The sequence below is a fragment of the Staurois parvus genome, unplaced genomic scaffold, assembly GCF_062004578.1.
Source record: "Staurois parvus isolate SC_StPar_1 unplaced genomic scaffold, SC_StPar_1.0 ptg000560l, whole genome shotgun sequence".
Classification (NCBI taxonomy): domain Eukaryota; kingdom Metazoa; phylum Chordata; class Amphibia; order Anura; family Ranidae; genus Staurois; species Staurois parvus.
Genome location: NW_028318356.1, coordinates 1,309,680 through 1,324,916, shown reverse-complemented (window position 1 = coordinate 1,324,916; position 15,237 = coordinate 1,309,680). Strand labels below are relative to the sequence as shown.

The following is a 15,237-nucleotide window of genomic DNA, read 5'->3' as shown; positions in this document are numbered from 1 at the left end:
GTGCACACTGATTAGAAAAGCCTGGCCATGATCTGGCTGATTAGAAGACTGCTGTAGTCACAGAGGGGAAAATAAAATGATTTACCATTAACCACTTGCCTACCAGGCACTTATACCCCCTTATTTACCAGGCCAATTTTCAGCTTTCAGCGCTGCCGCACTTTGATTGGCAATTGCACAGTCATGCAACATTGTACCCATATGAAATTTTGATAATTTTTTTCTCACAAATAGAGATTTATTTTGGTGGTATTTAATCGCCACTGGGCGCTTTACTTTTTGCGCTATAAATAAAAAAAGTGCAAAAAATTTGAAAAAAAAAAAAGTTTCTTTGTTTCTATTATAAAATTTTTCAGACAGGTATTTTTTCTCCTTCACTGATGTGCGTTGATGAGGCAGCACTGATGGGCACTGATAGGCGGCACTGATGGCCACTGATAGGCAGCACTAAAGGGCACTGATAGGCAGTACTAATGAAGTGGCACGGATAGGCGGCACTGATAGACAGCACTAATGAGGTGTCACGGATAGGCGGCACTAATATGCAGCACTGATAGGCGGCACTGATAGGTGACACTGATGATGGGTACTGATAGACGGCACTGACTGGCATCACTGCTGGGCACTGACTGGCGGCACTGACTGGCACAACCCCTGGGCACTGACTGGCGGCACTGACTGGCAGCACTGCTGGGCTGCACTGGTGGGTGGCACTGGTGGGCAGCACTGGTGGGTGGGCACAGGTGGGTGGCACTGGTGGGCACAGGTGGGTGGGCACAGGTGGGTGGCACTGCTGGGCACAGGTAGGTGGCACTTCTGGGTACAGGTGTGGGACACTGCAGAGTGGCACAGGTGGGTGCACTGCTGGGCACAGGTGGGTGCACTGCTGGGCACAGGTGGGTGATCTGCTGAGCACAGGTGGGCGGAGCTAGTGGGCGCACTGCTGGGCACAGGTGGGCGGAACTTGCGGGTGGCACTGCTGGGCACCGATCATCAGGGCACTGATCATCAGTGCCCTGATGATCAGTGCCGATCCCCGCTCTGACAACTGCCGGTTCTCGGCAGTACTTTCCTCACGATCTGACAGCGTGAGGAAAGTGCAGCCGAGAACCGGCACTTGCATTTCCCTCTGATCAGCGTGTCATTGGACACCGCTGATCATGTGGTAAAAGGCCGCTGTGATTGGCCTTTTACCACATCACGTGATCAGCTGTGTCCGTAGGACACAGCGATCACGGAGATCGCCAGGTGCGCGCCCCCTGGGGCGCGCAGGAGAGCGCGTTCTGGGAGGACGTCATATGACGTCCACTCAGAACTGGCCGGCCGCAGTGCAGCCGTCATTCGGCTATCTGCGGTCGGCAACTAGTTAACAAACGTAGCACTCTCTGGTCCTGGGGCATCCAGTCCAACCTCTCCACTGCGCAGATTAAGAAGAATAGCTCAGCTTTCACCAGCATCCAGCGGGAAAAGAGATGGCCATGCACCAGCCGCACTGTTTTCCCTATATGCAGCAACTTGCTGGCTTTCATGCGTGGGAGGCAGGTCTCAGTGCGTGGGAATAGGAGTGGACATGCAGAGATCACCAGCTGTACTGCTTTCCCTAAATGCGGCCCCAGCACCTTGCCAGCTTCATGTGCAGGAGGCAAGTCTCAGACCCACCTCCTGCACATGAAAGCCAGCAAGGTACTGCAGTGCAGCTGTATGTAGGGAAAGCAGTGCGGCTGATGCATGCCCACCTCTCTCCCCGCCCACTTCTTTTCCAGGATGCCAAGTGCGTCCCCCATACACCTGTGCCTGGGCAGCCTGGGTGTGAGTATGAGACGGGACGTGGAGATTGAATGACAATGTGTTAAGGCAATACACATGCATAGCTGCGGTTTTTCAAGCAATTTGGGAGTTTAGCATTACTCATGCCTCAGATGACACTCACCCACATATTAAGTGGTAGGCATTGAAATGCATTTTATCCGGGGTATTCATACAGCACGGGACTTGTTTAAAACGAGACCGTACATTAGAGATACACAAATGCTAACTCTTATCTCCACTCTAGAAGCCTCCCATAAATGAACGCTGGACAAGACCACTCTGTTTTCTCTTTTGAATGCTAGGCATGATGTTCTACACATCCTTGAAGCTAAGTCTCTGATTGCTCATGACAAGATGAAGAGCAAATTTTATTTCTCGGCTAACAAGTGTGGCCACCCTCTAGCATGTACAATGCACCCTCGAACTCAAAAACAGAAAGTTTTTTTCCTCACTTCCACTTCAGGCTCCAAAAAATAAAGAGATTCTGAAATAGCAGAGGAATTCCATAATTATTATTCAAAACTATATATTTGTCCATGCCGGGGCACCCTCTACCTTCCTTTCTTATCTTACCTCTATGCGGGATTATATTAATGATTCAGCTTTACCACGGGTCTGATGATTTGGATTTCCCCTTCATGGAAATGGAATTCCTTGCCACCACTACAGGATTGAAGAGTGGGAAATATCCTGGAATGGACGGCTTTACACCCCGTTTTTATAAAACAGTTGCCCCTCATCTAGTGCCTATTATGTGTCCTTTCCAAAACATCTTACCTGATTTTACCAAATTATGGGCTAGGGATTTGGGCCGTGAGATCACCATGGAGGAATGGTAAAGAGATTTTCAATATACACATAAATCTTCTATTTCCTGCTATACCCACAAAAAAAATAATTTCTAGATGGTACAGGGATCCATTATCAGTCCACAGGATGTTCCCAATGTCATAAGACACCTGCTGCAGATGTGCAGAGGAGAGAGGAACATATACATCTGGTGAGGATGCAGAGCAGTCTACCCATTTTGGCTTAAGTTTTTTTCTATATATAATTTATGATGAGTCTCTCTCTGTCGCCTGACATTGCACTTTTGTCCATCTTACCGGGTTCTTATAAATCCCAAAAAGCAAGCTTCTTTTTATCTGCAGCGCGAAAATTGATTGTCTCTTTATGGAAATACCCTTTTCCCTCCATCATTCATTGGATTTACATAGTTAATGATATTATGGGGATAGAGGAACTGGTGGCTCAGGAAAATTATACATGGGAGGAATTCCCTGTGGTTGATATGGGAACACTATTCTACCTCTGATAAAATGACATCCTTGGTGGCCTCAGAAAATATATCCACTATTTCCTGATTGTTTCTCATGTAGTTTTGCTCCGCCTTCCACCTTTAGGCAATATAATTTTGGACTGTTTGGACTTTACTCTCCCTCAATGACTTAGTGTACTGTACCCAAAGCTTCCCTGACCCTTTACTCCTTCCCACCTCCTTCTCTTTATCTGTTTTTCTTTGGAGTATACATATTTTATAAACTCTTACTTATAATGTTTTTGGCAAATTTGGTCTCACTATTGACGCTCTTAAAAATATTGTGCTATTTACATGCAACTTACTGCCTGGAATAATTCTATAAACTATTTTTTTGGAATTTATGATATTTACTCTCTTTTTAAGATTGTGCTTGCAGACACGTTCATATATTTTCATTCACTGATTTTTGACTGATTGCGACATGTTTGCCTACTTTGATAATAAAAATATATTTAACCTAAAACATGATGTTTCAGCTCTCAAATGGTTGGTTGTTCGTCCGATTGCCTGAATAACCTTGAGTTTAGACCAAAAAGGCTAATTTTTATTCAATGTGAGCCTGAGGGAATGATGGTGGAGGGTGGAATTTGGAGGCTCTACTTTTTAATGGTTTTAGGTGATTGGTTGCAACACTTGACTCTGAACCCATCTGGAACTTAGCATTTTCCTGGTTTTATTTGGAATAGGAGTAATTTTAATTCCTTTTCTGATTCCTTCTCTGTAAAAGATATACCTTCTCCTTTGTGAAAGAAAGTTGATCTGTCTACTAAAGTACCTAAAAGTGAGTAACTTTTAGATACTTCGAACATGTCTTCAAGGGTTCTATCCCAGAACTTTACACCTATACTCATGTTCATAAAATAATTTAGTTTTCAAGAAAATGTTGCATTTCATAGCAGTGTCTAGGATCTATTTCAACAGCTTCTCGAGCCACTGCTTGATCTAGAGATCTTTTGTGCAAGACTTCCAGTTTCAAGACACTGGTGATTAGATTGTTAAGTGACTTTTGTTTTTCCTTTTTAAGTTTAGTGCATAGGAATATGAGTTTAACTCTGACCATACACTTATGGGCTTCCCTTAAAAGTTTGGTCAGGTTTTTGTAGAATACATTTTTAAGGGTGTTTTTGATGAGGGAAGATCACTATATAATGTTAGAATGAGGCATTAGTTCCATGATTCCATGATTTCCTTCTACAAAGAGAATTAACGTTTGTAAAGGAAATTACACTAAACAGTTATTACATCAACCACAAAGCTTTTCGATGTTAGGTCTCTTGGGCACGGGTGCCTGAATCCTTGCAATGTAAGTTCCAGCATGTTTCCTGAATCCAAAAAGAACAAATGCTCCATACGGCCATCCATAGACATTATGCTCTTGTAAACACAAGCCAAACATACAGGTGTATGCAAACTTTTGCTACTGTAGTGTAGTGATTTTGATTCATAAATTATTAAAGAAATACTTTTCAATTAAACTAATTATGAAATGTCAGCAACTTTGCAAGAACCATGTGTTTGCCCGGTATCAAACACCATTTCACAATAAGTTACTGAATGCAGATTCTTGTTTAAACATACAATAGAGTCACACAACACTTGAATTTAGCTTAACTGAAATGGACCAAAACGTCGTAAATGGTAATTGTAGAAGACACATCTCTTAACATATGAATGACGAGAATACAGGCTGCGACAACAGGAAGCTTTGAACATAATATCCTTACCAAATAAACTGTATTTACTAAGTAAAGCCTTAAATGGAGGTTCATTCACAAGAAGGACATCAGTCTATGGCGGGAATAGAGACACCTATCATTGAACAGAGTCATACATCTTATGAAAAGTCAACTAAATGTTTACCAATGGGACACAGACAACAGAAAGCTAAGCATACACTTCCAAGGTGCTCACCCAGGCCGTGAACCTTGAAACCCAATTGCAAAACTGGATTTAAAAGTAAACAGCTGACATAATACTATATATATATCATGACACCGAAATCAATTTAATAAAGTTGGCAACTACAAAAGAAAAACATGCAAAAGCATAAACTGGATATGATCAAGTCATAATGACATATGAGATGGATTGTGATTTGGGTAGACTATATCTGAGATTTTAAAGCAAATGATTACCAACATACGTGCCTACATCAGAATGTGGAAAGATATGAAATATCTGACATGATGGACTGAAGTAACAAGCAAGCAATAGCTGATAGAATGCCATAACAAATTATGGGAATATTATCTTAATATTTACCATTCTCAGAATAATGGACAGCAAAATAAAAATTCACATATATGGAAGATGAGCCACGAAACTAAATTAAACATAATGGACATGATATAAAGAGATATTGATAAGAGCCACTTTCATATTTCAGCAGGACATATAAATTTATCAATAAAGTCATACCATCAGCTTGAAGATGACTCATAACAAGTGGTCACAATTTCATTCATGGAACTTGACTGCCCCTAGTGGACAGGTAGAGAACCTCCAGAATCAATGGCATTCTGGCCGTTCAATCAGCCTACATCATGGGTGGACCTAGAGAACAATGGGTCTTTCCAATATATACAGTATATGCAGACCCTACTCTTAAATTTAAAAAGAAAAAAAAAAAAATCTCTTAAAAAAAAAAAACAACCCGCTACAACAAATCTACTCTGAAAACCTCTTGGAAAAACTACTTGAGAAAAAAACTCTGCCTTTGAAGACTGCTTTTGAAGAACTTATTTTTGAAAACCTTTTTGTCCACCTAAAAGAACCTATTTTTGACCAGAGAAGAACTTTTGCCTGCTCATCCAATATTTACTTATTTCCTGACGAGAAGACTGCTGTTTCACCAAAATATCTCAGTAACCGCTATATCTGGGAGTGGTGAGAAATTGTGTCAAAGTGTCAAAAACTTTTTATTCATTTAGAATTTACTAGAACCTTGATAATATTGATATTGTGCTGAAATAATAAGATTGTGCATATAAATAGAGATTGCATATTACTTCAAAATTGCATCGATTGGATCAAATCAGATTGCATAGTGTATGGAGAGAATTGCTTTGATTATGGAATAGAGTTTTAATTTTTTCTCTATATTTGGTGTTGAAATTGTATTGTTTTCTTGAAATATCTGAAGTGTTTTCTGTACATATTATATCAGGAATATTTTCCTAATTCCCTTTGGCCACGGGAATTGGAAATTATATCTTGAGTACTAATAACTAAGATTTACTAACCACTGCAAGATTATTTTTGTCATTTTTGCTCTTGTGATATATATATATTTTACGTTTGACCTATTTAAAATTGATTGTGGGTTATCCCTTGATTGTGTGTAGGAAATACTCACCACCAGTAGATTCATCTGTATTAATATATATATATAAATATTTTTTTTATACAAATAAATTATTTATTTATTTATCAAACTGGTGATATTTGTGTATATGGTAAGAAATCACACTGGTGAAAAGAACTCAAGGAAAATTAGTGTGGTGCTATATTTGTTAAGGTGTCCATATTATTGAATACTAATTAAGATATTTGCAGTAATGGCTGGAAGCACTGCGTTATTATTGTTTATGGGAGTCAGCCACCGCCCAATTTATTTATAATTAATTATCTCAAAAGCATCACAGGTATAAACAGTAGTAGCACAGTCTACTCTATGACAGTGAAATTATTAATCCCCTGCTGCCCTCTAGATGTGAGATACTGTATGAAGAATTGGGTGTAACTAATCTGGACCAATGAAAATTAAAAAAAAAAAAGATAATTCTTGCAGTTCAGCTTTAATTTTTTGTTTCAAGCACTCTTACGGATGTTAACAGGTGTGCATGGTGCCTCTGTGCTCCCTTACCATATGACAACTTTTACTCATGCTACAGTTGTGGCCAAAATTATTCAACCCCCAATGCTGTAAAGGGGTTTAGGGACTATAGTGTACATTTGGAATTGTATTCAGAATCAAATCCTACAAGGACGTTGTAACTACCCAAATGCAACTAAAATGACATCAATTGTTTATGTAATACAGTAGTAAATGGTTCTTATGTGGTTTCTTCATTGCCACAATTATTCAACCCCTTAAAGACTACCACTCTGAAGAACAGAGGTTCATACAGGTGCTTTCCATCAGGTATTGAAAACACCTGTGGATGTCACCGAGCAGCAATCAAGCATAATAAGCACCAATTAGGCAGCTTTAAAATGACTGTGATACTCAGCTCCTTCTAGACATTTACTGGTGTGGTTACAAACATGGTGAAGGCAAGAGAATGGTCCAGGAAGACAAGAGAAGAGGTGATTTCTCTTCACAGGAAGGGCAATGGCTATAAGAAGATTGCAAAGATGTTAAACATACCAAGAGACACCTTAGGAAGCATCATTCGCAAATTCAAGGCAAAGGGCACTGTTGAAACGCTACCTGGTCGTGGCAGAAAGAAGATGCTGACTTCGACTGCTGTGCGCTACCTGAAGCGTAGAGTGGAGAGAAGTCCCCGTGTGACTGCTGAGGAACTGAGAAAAGATTTGTCAGATGTGGGTACAGAAGTTTCAGCCCAGACAATAAGACGCACACTGCGTAATGAAGGCCTCCGTGCCAGAACTCCCAGGCGTACCCCCTTGCTGTCTCCAAAGAATAAGAAGAGTCGACTGCAGTATGCCAAAAGCCATGTGGACAAACCACAAAAGTTGTGGGATAGTGTTCTGTGGACTGATGAAACAAAATTAGAACTGTTTGGGCCCATGGATCAACGCTATGTTTGGAGGAGGAAGAACAAGGCCTATGATGAAAAGAACACCTTGCCTACTGTGAAGCATGGTGGAGGGTCAATCATGCTTTGGGGCTGTTTTGCTTCTGCAGGTACAGGGAAGCTTCAGCGTGTGCAAGGTACCATGAATTCTCTTCAGTACCAGGAGATATTGGATGGAAACGTGATGCAGTCCGTCACACACCTGAGGCTTGGGAGACGTTGGACCTTTCAACAGGACAATGATCCCAAGCATACCTCCAAGTCCACTAGAGCATGGTTGCAGAGGAAAGGCTGGAACATTTTGGAGTGGCCATCGCAGTCACCAGACTTAAATCCGATTGAGAACCTCTGGTGGGACTTAAAGAAAGCAGTTGCAGTGCGCAAGCCTAAGAATGTGACTGAACTGGAGGCCTTTGCCCATGAAGAATGGGCGAAGATACCCGTAGATCGCTGCAAGACACTTGTGTCAAGCTATGCTTCACGTTTAAAAGCTGTTATAACTGTAAAAGGATGCTGTACTAAGTACTAAGATTGAATGTCACTTGGGGGTTGAATAAAACTGATAATGCTGTGAGCACAGAAAAGACATTTGTGGTTATTTCATTATAACTGTTATGTTATATTTGTCTGACCTACAAGTGCCTCTTTAATGTAAATGTAAGCAAGATGACTGAATGATCAAAAGCAATGTCAAACTGGCCAAAACACTCAATTTCAGTGGGGGTTGAATAATTTTGGCCACAACTGTACATGGGCAACTAATACATTTTAATAAAATAATATTTTCAATTATGATATGCAAATGTACATTTTTGTTGAGACACCAAGAATCATTGTACTCCATCCTGCTTGCACTGCCTATATCTGTCTAGATGAATTAGACATGGATACTTTTACTTAATATTACCTAATATTGTGAACACTGATATTCACATTTTCACTATGTTCACTATGTCTTGTATATGTAGTCCTTAGAAACTGAAAGTAAACAGCAGAGAAGAAGCTGCAAAGCATGCAGGGAATCTAGGAAGTTGTAGAAAGAGATGGCCAGCAGACAGGCAGAACTCACAACATGAAAGGAGATTTTTCCAAGTGGCCTGATCTTGGATTGTCAAATAAAATCATTCTTTGTATTTCTTCTGCAATGCTGATGTTATAAAATGAAAGTGTATGCTGTAACATACATCTCCTTTAAGAAGGCATATTTAGTATCTTAGATAGTGTAGTATAGCTACCTTTTTTACTAACTTGCCATGGCTATCAAAAGTTAAAATAATCTTGTCTTTATATATTTTCACTCCCTGAATACAGTAATCATACATTTTCTTGGTATACTGTTTGAATTGATTTAGCATTTTTCCTTATTATAATTATGACTCAGAAATGTTTAATTCAAAATCTTGCATTTTTCTTATGCAGATTATCACTAAAGGGCTTTTTTTTGACAAATATTTACTGACTTTTTGGGATATCATGTGAAATGGTTTGGGATTGCAATTGTCAGCTAATGGAAATTGTATCTCTATATGTAGCGCCAGCTGAGAGCTTCAAAATTTTACCTAGCATGTGCTGACAACTCAGCTGCACTGGACTGCTTTTCTTTCTTTCAATCCTCTGCTTGAGTGATAGCTGGAGGTAGAGAGGAGGCAAGACTGGACACTTATTGGCTGCCAGCTCAGCCAAGGGCAGGACCCATCCATAGCAATCTGATTGGCCAGATAGCCGAGAGCTAAGCTCCACCCACCACCCGATAAGGGCAAAACTCTGGGACCTGCAAGGAGAAAGGACTGCATGGAAAGAGGGGAAACATCTAGCCCAACAGATAGATGGTGTTTGGGAGAGCCTGTGTGTGCCTGGGAGGAGTGCCCCCTTTCATGGTGAAACAAGTGGCCCCAGGGACAGGGGGCTCAGGATTGCAGAAGAGCCTGCTGAGAGTGCCCAGGGTCTGAGTAGGAGGCTAAGGGCATCTAAGGCTACTGCCTGAGCCATGTGAAAACTCTCAAAAAGAGAGAGGCCTGCCAATCCAGTGAACCTCCTGTACAAAGCTGCAAGCTGCTGCCTAGGACATTATTCTTACTTTGGGATGGCTGCTGTTGCAAAAAGTCACTGTCTTACAGACAGTTAATCGAGAGTGTTCAAATTTTCACAGTGTTCCAGATGTTTCAGCTTCCACAGTGTTCCAGTGTCCACTTGCTACAGCAGACACTCCAGGATCTGCAAGGGTGGTAAGAGGGGTAAGAGGTCAGTTGGCCATTTTGCAGGTCAATTTGATTGCTGTTACCATTGTCATTGCTCATAGGGAAGTTTTTTGGAGGGTATGATGCTTTTTTCTGCAGTGGATAATAAATAGCCCATTTTGGAAAGGGAGGGCTTATCTATGGGTCAACAAGGGCCCCATCATTGTTATTGATTATAGAGGGCAAATTGTTGGTGCCCACTTAGCTGGTGCCTCTGTGACTGAAGTTGCCAATTTGCCATGTCATGAGATACAGTATCAAAGGTTATGGCAGCATATACAAATTCCAGGAAAGCGGTGTCTGATAAGCACAAGTGCAGTTGATGTGGTCAACTGACCAAAAGAAACAAAAGGAAATTGTACAAGATTATGATCTGGAGAGCTCAATCTCAGTCTTCCATAGCCTGTGTCCATAAAAACTGGCTCAGACACAGCAGCGGAAGCTATTGGCTCCTACTGATGTCAACCACAGCGAATGAGGGGGGAGCTTTGGCTCAAAAACAAGCACTGTGAGCAGTGGTGTATTTAGGTATTGTGCTGCCCTAGGCAACACAAAAATCATCTCACCCCCGCAGACACTGACCAACACCCCCCCCTTCCCCCTCCTGCTGAGAGAGCCTGACAGTGACCAACAACACCCCTGCCCCCCATCTGGGAGAGCCTTCCACTACCCCCCCTTCCCAGCAATAGAGAGAAAGACACCCATCTTCACATCTATGGACATCCCCAGGAAAGAGAGTCAGGCTCTACATAGACCATCAAGCAGCCAGCAGTCTCTCTCGGATCCCACCTGGTTCCTATGGCACACATGTCCCTTCTTCCATCCCTTCTTCTGGGGAGGGGTGCTGCCCCCCTGAAAAATGCTGCCCCAGGCAAGTGCCTTGTTTGCCTTCTGGTAAATACACCCCTGACCATGATTTCTCAGCAGGGGGAGGAGTCAGGAGTGCCAGCGGGGTACCCAGTGAAGAGGAAGATCGAGGCTGTTCTGTGCAAAAGCATTGCACAGAGCAGGTTACTATAACATGTCATACACAGAGTTACATTCAGAGAATTCAATAAAGTCCTAATGAAAACTTTCTGGCACTAGTTTTCTTAAGAACTACAGTACCTGTGCGTAATTCAGGCAAGCATTTGCACTGGTGTCGATAACATACTTCAAATTCAGGTAGTTCTTACTACTACGACTTTAGGAACCTGATTCTATGGCAGCTACAGATTCTTAACGTAATACTAAACAGTGTTAATTGCTGTAATTAATCTACATAAATCATATATATATATATATATAATGCCGCTGCATTTTTTGGTAAATCTTCTAAACACCTTATTTCTGCAGCACTGTTGTGTGGTCACATGATCTTTCCCTGTTCTTTGGCATCTGCAGGGAAAGGTGCATGGGAGGGGCTTCTAGTACTACAGTGTGAGTTTGTCTGCACAGCCCTGATGTAGTCACATGACTTAAAAAAAACGTTTTAGAAGAAAAATTCAACATTCAAATTATAAAGCTCCCTGTACATTTTTATTGAACATCAAATGTATATTTTGTGTGCATTAATATGGTGTAGGTGGAGTAAAAGAAAATTGACACTAGCATTAACTTCAGATGACATCTGCATTCAAGGCTCTTTTTTTACTTTCCAGGTATTATCAGTTACATTTGATATATTTATTACCGATTTATATTTAACCACTTCAGCTTCACCAACGTATCTGTACATAGCCATCATACCATGATACCCGATACTGTTTTTTAAATCCAGCGGTCAGCTCTCTTGTAATAGCAATCAGAGCCGCTAACTAGCGGCTCGATTGCTGTTACAAGAAGTAGGAAGGGACTTTTACCCCATTCTGCTACCTTCCGTAGCTTTACAAGGATCTCCCATCCGATTGGGAGTCTGATCAAGGCAAGCTGATCACAGAGCTGAACAAAGACTGGAACGGCTTTGTTCGGCTCTATAATATAATAACCTGGAAGTGATGATCTTACATCACTTCAGGTTTACTCAGCAATAAATGGCACCATTTTAAAAAAAGAAAAGCATTAATTCACACCAAACTTGTATGCTTTTAAGGACAGAGGAGAGATTTGGGAATCTGCCCATAAAAAGTACCTATCACATGCCTATTGCTGTCGCAATGGATGTTTAAATTCCTTGTGGCAGCAATAAAAGTTATTAAAAAAAAGACTAATCATAATAGTAGCTGTAGGGTGTCATTAGCAGATGCTGTTTGCCTGCCAAAAGGTCACAGATTTTTATATACTATATGTACAACAATTGCATGTAAGAATTAATGCATGTCAGCACCTTTTTTACTTTTTCTGAAATTGCAGTGGTAAACACGTGATAACAACTTATCTCTTTAACATTGACACAATGTTTTTAAATAGATGCCCTAACATCATTCTATTGTCTATTTACTTCAGCTATGTAATGTGTTAAATGCTTATTAGATATATACAGTGTGGTTGTATTATTTTGTGTATATGAAAGTTATCGTGCTCATTTTATTATAACGCCTAACATGAGCTACAGAGGTCTGAAGCTTTGCACTGTTTGCCTTGTGGTATGTGAATAAAGTGAATATTTTGCTGAGCCTTAGGACTTCTTTATTCTTGCTTGGATTTCATAATTCAGATGGTGGATTATGAGATACTTAATGAGCTTCTTCTTGAAAATATATCAAATAGGATCACAAAAAGAAAATGATTATTCAATGAACCACTTACATACAGAGCGCTTCCCAAAAGAGATTCAACTTTTAATGCAACAAGGAGTAACAGGATGGGATACTCTTCCCCTTGTGATGTCACTGATCCAATGAGGAAGTTGTATATTCCTTCTTAGGTGATATATAAATTTTTCCTTATTATAGGAAGAATGTCACTGCTCAAGGGCTTCCTGCTTTGGGAACCTGCTGAACACTGTAAACTATCCTACAGACCGCATTATCTAGTGATGATTGGCTGGTTTCTAAACCTTTTTTTGAACTGATCCATTCCACCATAGTAACTGATGCAGATAGATTCAATCATCTCTTATTATTTTCTTCCTGACCTCTAGTTATATTTACCAGATGGGCTCACGGGTTCTTTTTTTTTATCAAGGTCATTTCTAGAACTTATGATTTGGCATAAGGACAGCTTCAACCTTTGCACTTTGCATTCACATTCGGGGAACAAACCTGAACTATCTTCTCATTGTTTATCTCATATACTGCTTCTATTTATTAAATTGTCACTAAACCCACATCATAAAAAAATATCAATAAAATGCTGTAGTACACAATGTTCATACTCATTATGAGATTAGTTTTTTCTACTTTGCAAAAAACCTGGTTGATCCTGCTGTTCTCCATCTCCCCCTTCTGTCCAAATCCCCAATGCAGCTAGGGATTTTGCAGAGCAGTGCTGGCAGCTCTGTACATGCTCAGTTTTCGGTGAGTATCTATGCTGAGCATTTCCTCCCTCTTACATCTGAGTAGCCCGTGTGACTACAGAGTCACACATGTGGGTGTATACAAAGTGATAAATGTCAGCCCACTCCCCCCCTCCTCCTCCATGCCCACTAACCAGCTAAACACAATGGAGGATGGGATATTACATGTGTGTTGATGGAGGCCTCACCTCCCTTTTATTCTAAGACACAAGCTAGAGGAACGTGACACAGTCAAGGACTGGCAAAAATCCACCCACACCATGTTATTGCCAAAAAGTAATAACAATTGTATTTCAAATATATATATCTATATAATCATTTAAAACAGTTTATTGATATTAATTATTTATTCTTACTCTATATTCCAAAGGCTGTTTATTTTTTTTGAACATGTAACCAGCAGCAGTGGACTAGAAGCTTCTCCTGCCATTGTTTCCTTGCACACAGGCTGGGAAAGAGCTGGGTCATGTAACAGCTGTAGATGGATTAGGAAAAATGTACTTGGGTGTTTTTTTTTTATTAAAATAATTACAGTGCCATCATCCACATACAGAAATAGAAGGAGAAAGGTAATGTAACCACTTTTAGCTTTCAATATATGAAAGCAGAAAAGGTATATATTTTCTAAACTTGCATGTGTGGATCCAAACCCATTTTCAATAGAGTAGGAAAGGGTTCAATCTTCCATTGGGGACATTTTTTCCTGTGACAACTGTCTAAAGCTGGGCATACATGTACCAAATGTCAGCTGGTCAGCAAGAACTAGACAATGTTCGGTATGTGTGTACTCCTTTCTGTGTACTCTGTGTGTACTCTGACTTGTGTAGAACGGTCATGCTGGAAAACCGGCATTTGATTAGTGCATGCAGTTGATGGCTGCAGCACTGATCTGTGTATTCTGCGGGGGCCAGGGGGGACATCCCGTTGCAAGAATACAATAGCGCAGTGGGAGAAATTACTGCATACATATCGTCGTTTGTGTTGATGCAGGGATCTGGTAATTTTTTTTTCCAATCCGCTAGTTTCTCAAAAAAAAATCAACATACCTTCTTTAAAAGAGGTTTTTTCTTTACTTTGAAGGGGTCTACTTTGGACATATCTCCTCTTGTTGTCCCATGAGACAGAAAATGAAAAATGTTTACAAATACGAGTAAACAAAAAACAAACCAACAAAAAAATATCCTAGTATAACGAAAACTAAAAGCTTTGGCTATATATACTTTAACCAGTTCCCAAACACGTACCCACTGGGGCACACACCAGGTGCGATCTGTGATCACTGTGTCCTTCGGACACAACTGATCACGCAAACAGGTAAAGGGCCAATAAGAGCGGCCTTTTACCATGTGATGAGCTGTGTCCAATCACAGCTGATCACAGTGTAAATAGGAAATGTGGGTTATCGGCTGTCCTCTCCTCATGCTGACAGCATGTGAGGAGAGGAGAGCCGGTAGGCGGCATTTCTCAGAGAGGATATATACACTGATCATCAGTGCCCTGATGATCATCATAGTCCCATCAGTGCAGCTAATAGTGCCCATCAGTTCTTTGTATCTGATGCCCATCAGTGCTTTATATCAGTGCCCATCAGTACTGGCTATCAGCGCCTCCTCAGTGCTGGCTGTGAGTGCCCATCAGTGCTGGCAATCAGTGCCCATCAGTGATGCCTGTCAG

At 40.8% G+C, this 15,237-nt stretch overlaps 1 protein-coding gene across 1 annotated transcript in view; it reads right to left on the bottom strand.

Moving 5' to 3' along the window:
- Positions 1-15,237, bottom strand: part of LOC149450910 (complement factor H-like) — a gene marked incomplete at its 3' end in the record, with an annotated part of 293,665 nt that overhangs the window by 171,052 nt on the left and 107,376 nt on the right. The window lies entirely within an intron of this gene.